Here is a 5681-nt window from a genome sequence, read left to right on the forward strand (position 1 = left end):
TTAAGAAGGAAAGAGATGAGGAGCGCCTGGGTGGCTCAGTGGGTTAAAGTCTCTGCCTTCAGCTCAGGTCATGATCCCAGGGTCCTGGGATTAAGCCCCGCATCGGGCTCTCTGCTCAGTGGGGAGCTTTCTTCTTCCTCGCTCTCTCTGCCTACCTCTCCATCTACTTGTAATCTCTGTCTGTCAAATAAGTAAATTAAAAAAAAAAAAAAAAGAAGAAGAAGAAGAAGAAGGAAAGAGACGAGGTAGGGGTGAGTGGTGGCAGGTGGAGGGCAAGGAGGAGAGACGAGGGCAGCAGAGGAGGTGAGGAATGCCGGGTACCGGGCTAGAGGAGCTATGGGCTCTTGGGAAAGAGATGATGATGAAGAAGCTTTACATCAGGAACCTGATCCCCACCGTCACTGCCAACAACCCCTGGCAGCTCTTTGAGGACAGGAAGCTGCCGTGGAGGGACAGGTCCTGCTCAAATCTGACTACGCCTTGGTGGACTACCCCAACCCGAACTGGGCCATCCGCACTATCGGATAAAGTGGAATTGCATGGGAAAATCACGGAAGTTGATGACTCAGTCTCTAAAAAGCTCAGGAGCAGAAAAATTCAGATCCGAAACATCCCTCTTCACCTGCAGTGGGAAATGCTGGATGGACTTTTGGCTCAGTATGGGACAGTGGAAAATGTAGAACAAGTCAACACAGATACAGAAACTGCCATTGTCAACATCACATACGCAACAAGAGAAGAAGCAAAAATAGCCATTGAGAAGCTAAGTGGGCATCAGTTTAAGAACTACTCCTTCAAGGCTTCCTACATCCTGGATGAAGAGGTGAGCTCCCTTTCCCCCCCTCAGCAAGCCCAGCAAGCCCACTCTTCCCAGGAGGAAGGCCACGCCCCTGGGCCTCTTTTCGGGCCAGACAGATTGATTTCCTGCTGCAGATCCTGGTTCCCACCCAGTTTGTTGGTGCCATCATCAGAAAGGAGGGCTTGACCATAAAAAACATCACTAAGCAGACCCAGTCCTGGTAGACATGCATAGAAAGGAGAACTCTGGGGCTGCAGAGAAGCCTGTCACTATCCATGCCACCCCAGAGGGGACCTCAGAAGCATGCCGCATGATTCTTGAAAGCACGCAGAAAGAGGCTGATGAGACCAAACCAGCTGAAGAGATTCCTCCGAAAATTTTGGCCCACAATGGCTTATTTGGAAGACTGACTGGAAAAGAAGGCAGAAATTTGAAGAAAATTGAACATCAGATGGGGACCAAGATAACTACCCCACCCCTGCAGGATTTGAGCATGTACAACCCCAAAAGAACCATCACTGTGAAAGGCACAGTCCAGGCCTGTGCCAATGCAGATGTAGAGATCATGAAGAAGCTCCATGAGGCCTTTGAAAATGATATGCTGGCTATTTATGAACAAGCCAATCTGATCCTGGGGTTGAACCTCGGGCACTTGGCATCTTTTCATCCAGGCTGCCTTCAACAGCAGGGCCCCAAGGAGCTCCTGCCACTTCCCATTACCATGCTTTCGCTACCCACTCCAGATACTTCACCAGCTTGTACCCCCCTCACCAGTTCGGACCTTTCCCACATCACCACTCCTATCCAGAGCAGGAGACCATGAATCTCTTCATCCCAACCCAGGCTGTAGGTGCCATCATCGAGAAGAAGGGTGCATGCATTAACCAGCTGACCAGGTTCACTGGGGCCTCCATCAAGATGGCCCCTGTGGTAGGCCCAGATGTCAGCGAAAGGATGGTCATCATTACTGGCCCACCTGAAGCCCAATTCAAGGCCCAGGGGAGGATATTTGTGGAAACTGAAAGAAGAAAAACTTCTTTAACCCCAAAGAAGAGGTCAAGCTGGAAGCCCACATCTGAGTGCCCTCTTCCACAGCTGGCCGGGGGACTGGCTAGGGCGGCAACACCGTGAATGAACTGCAGAACTTAACCAGTGCAGAACGCATCGTGCCTCGTGACCACTCGCCAGATGAAAATGAGAAAGAAAGTGATCGTCAGAATTATTGGGCATTTCTTTGCTAGCCCGACCGCACAGCACAAGATCAGGGAAACTGTACAACCACTGAAGCAGCAGGAGCAGAAATATCCTCAGGGAGTCGCCTCACAGAGCAGCAAGTGAGGCCCCACAGGCACCAGCAAAACAACAGATGAATGTAGCCCTTCCGACACCTGACAGAATGAGACCAAACAGAGCCAGCCAGCTCGGGAGCAAACCCAAGACCATCCTGAGGAATGAGAAGTCTGCGGAAGCGCCCTGAGAATCCCAGGGGCCAGGAGGGAGGAAGGAGGTCAGCCCGGGGCCTTTCCCGGCCTCCTGCCCACCGCGCACCACCGGGCCTCTGCCGGCTTCCCAGCCAGCCACTGCACCATCCACTCACGTCTCTCCATAACTCCCACCGCGCTATCCTTTTTAGTTGAACTAACATAGGTGAACGTGTTCAAAGCAAAGCAAAATTAACACCCTTTTCTTTTTGTGGAAATTGTCTCTGTACAAATGTGTACATATTAGAAGGAGAAAGATGTGAAGATATGTGGCCTGTGGGTTACAAAGGGAGCCTGCAGCGTTAATATATTTTAGAAATAATATATCAAATAACTTAAAAAAAGAAGAAGAAGGAAAGAGACATGGGGTGCCTGGGTGGCTCAGTTGGCTAAGGGGACACTCTTGATTTCAGCTCAGGTCATGATCTCAGGGTCATGAGATTGAGTCCTGGGTCAGGCTCCATGCTGGGACTGGAGCAGGAGAGAGTCTGCTTGAGATTCTCTCTCTCTCTCTCCCACTGCTGCTTGCCCCAACTCTCTAAGTAGAAGAAAAGAAGGAAAGAACATGATAAAGGAAAGGTATCAGAGGTAATTTAGCAGAAGCGTGGAGAGGCACTAAGATGAATGAAGACAAAACCACTATTAGGAGGCTACCTGAATAGATGATTGAAACTCACTCTGCAATGAAAAAAGCCAGATGAGGGGAAAGGCAGTAAAAAAATGAAGGAAGAGAAAAGGAACTCCAAAGTTACTTTTGACGTGCCATCAGCAAGACCTACTGATTGGTTCCTGGGGATGTGGGAAAAAGGAGTCACAGATGTCTAAGTTTCCTGAAGAGATGACTGCAAAGTAATTCTAAGTGGGGAGACATGCAGAGGAGAAGGAGCAAGTTTACCAGAAAACAGAGTTAGCTCTGTGATTTTCGAGAGGCCTTCAGTCCCACCAGGTGAAGCTGGTAACGGGCAGCTCCACCATGAGGTCAGGACTGGAGACAGACGTTTGTGGAAATGAAGTGCAGTGGACGTGATGGCAATGGATAGGAGCATGAGAACAGCAAAGAACCAAGAAGTCATCCTTTGATAACAGCAATACTTGCAAGCTCCTGGAAGGAAAAGAAACCTAGAAAGAGACCGGTGAAGAGTGGTCAAAAAATTAAGAGGAAATTGCAGGAGAGTAGTGATTCCCAAGACAAAGGATGCTTCGTCATGGCAAATGCCATAGAGGTTGAGGAGAACCGCTGAAAGGAAGCCATTCGGTGAGACGGGTGGGAGGCTGGCAGAGAGTGACCTCTAGAAACCAGCTTCTGTAGAGTGACGGCTGTGAGAATTCTGGAGGAGACACTGAAGCAAGGAGTAGAGACTTTTCTTTCAAATTCAGCCGCGAAGGACGGTGATGATATTGAGTGATAGGGGTACCTGAGGGCAAGGGAAGCAGGAATAATTCCATGTGGACATTTTTATACATTCACGAGCTGATAAAGGGCCAGTGAAGAGGAAAACTGTGATGGTATGAGAGAGCTGGGAAATAAGACTAACTCCTAAGAAGAGTCAGAATGGAGTGCTGAACGATTAACCAAGTTCTCATTTTATGTGTAGGTTTTCCTGTGGTCCTCTGCCAGTGGCCCGGTGTTTTTAGAGGAACAAACTCAGCTCACAGGTGCTAGGAGCCCAGGATAAATTCTTTTAAAAGACAATAATTGGCCTTTTTCAGGCTGTCATTTTTTATAATCTCTTCAGACACACAACCCACTATTTTTGCAACGTTCTGCAATCTCGGTCCTCAAATCAAGGTGTTTAGTGGCAGATACCGACAGTTTCAGAGCATGACGCCTCGTCAGTGCCTTCCTCCCTCTCTTTTCTGCCAGGCCTTTTATTTATAGCTAGCTCCCCTGCACGTTCTCTCTATCTTATAGATCTATCATGCATACATATCTTATATATCTTGTCAAATGCTTTAGGTATAGAGCACTCTCTGCTTAATTCCCTCCTCACTTACTCCAGGATTTATCCCACCTGCTACTCAAAATGGGCATGATTTATAACATGCAGCTTACTTCCAGCCATCGAAGGCATCTAAGTCTAGCTCTGAAAACTTCCCAAACACTATTCCAAACCTCAATGAAGCTGAGCCCCCCTCTTTTCACAGAATACCTTGGAAAGAAGTGCTGAAGGCAGCCCAAGGGTCCCTTCACCTAGTGCACAGGCGTCCCTCTAAGAGACAGTTACACTATCTTAGACCTGGAAAAGGCTTCAACTTCTTTGCCTTTTTTTAAAGAGAGAGATATCTCGAATCCATATCGAACCTTCTATGCATCTGTTCACAAACGTGTCACAATACCTACTTCAGAAAATGTTTTCCGAATGCCTGAAGGGGATTAGTTCTATCAGTGAGAGTTTAGGGAGAGCCACAATATCGAGGCAGGTGGACGGACTACTCTGTACATTCCTTTCCCGTGTGGCAGAATCAACTGTATACTCTCGAGACCATAGGATGAACTTCTAGGTGTTTAGTCCAGGTGTCCGTATTTCCTCTTTAGTTACCCAAATTGGGGCCATATCTTCAATGTTCCTGAAATGGGGGAGACTAGTAGAGGAGCAAGTATGGGGACAAAGAAACAAGTGAAGACCGAGAAGCTTCTGAGGAAAACCCAGATGGAGGCAGACATCTCACTCTGAAACTTATGGTGAAGTTCAGGCACAGAAAGTGAACCCCCTTCTTCCTTCAGGAAAGAGCCCTGATATTTGCCGGGTGGGGAAAATCGCTCAGATAACATTATGTTTTATTTTCTTCAAATTGGCACTCGGCAGTCCCGATGTAGGAACTGTCATAAATGACGAAGATTAGTACCAGTTTTCCAAGGATAAACATCCAAAAATAGCTCCAAGCTTTATAGATTCTCATTCAGCAACCAGAACATAGAGTAGGAAACAAATGGTGATGAGATTTTAGATGATTAGTTTTCATCCATGATATGAAAATAAATGGATTCCATTTAATCAAGTGGATAGTTGTTTCTTAGCTCATTTTTCCCTTTATCCAGCTTTCAAGCCCATACAAATGACCACAGAGTGGGCTGGGAATGGGGCAAAAAAATTAATAGTAAATCTGAGATACAGAAGCATGAAGGAGGTAAGATTTGGTATGCATCAGCAAAAAGGAAGATGTGGAATTCCTATAAGAAGTTACCATTACAGGGGTGCCTGGGAGACTCAGTGGGTTAAGCCTCTGCCTTCGGCTCAGGTCATGATCTCAGGGTCCTGGGATCGAGCCCCGCATCGGGCTCTCTGCTCAGTGGGGAGACTGCTTCTTCCTCTCTCTCTCTCTCTCTCTCTGCCTGCCTCTCTGCCTACTTGGGATCTCTGTCAAATAAATAAATAAAATCTTTAAAAAAAAAAAAAGAA

The 5681-nt window shown here is 47.3% G+C and overlaps 1 pseudogene; it reads left to right on the forward strand.

The window, feature by feature from the left end:
* Positions 1-358: 358 nt before the first annotated feature.
* Positions 359-2137, forward strand: LOC132014975 (insulin-like growth factor 2 mRNA-binding protein 2; annotated as a pseudogene).
* The last annotated feature ends 3544 nt before the right edge of the window (positions 2138-5681 follow it).

Source organism: Mustela nigripes, chromosome 4 (assembly GCF_022355385.1).
Source record: "Mustela nigripes isolate SB6536 chromosome 4, MUSNIG.SB6536, whole genome shotgun sequence".
In the NCBI taxonomy this organism is placed as follows: Eukaryota; Metazoa; Chordata; class Mammalia; order Carnivora; family Mustelidae; genus Mustela; species Mustela nigripes.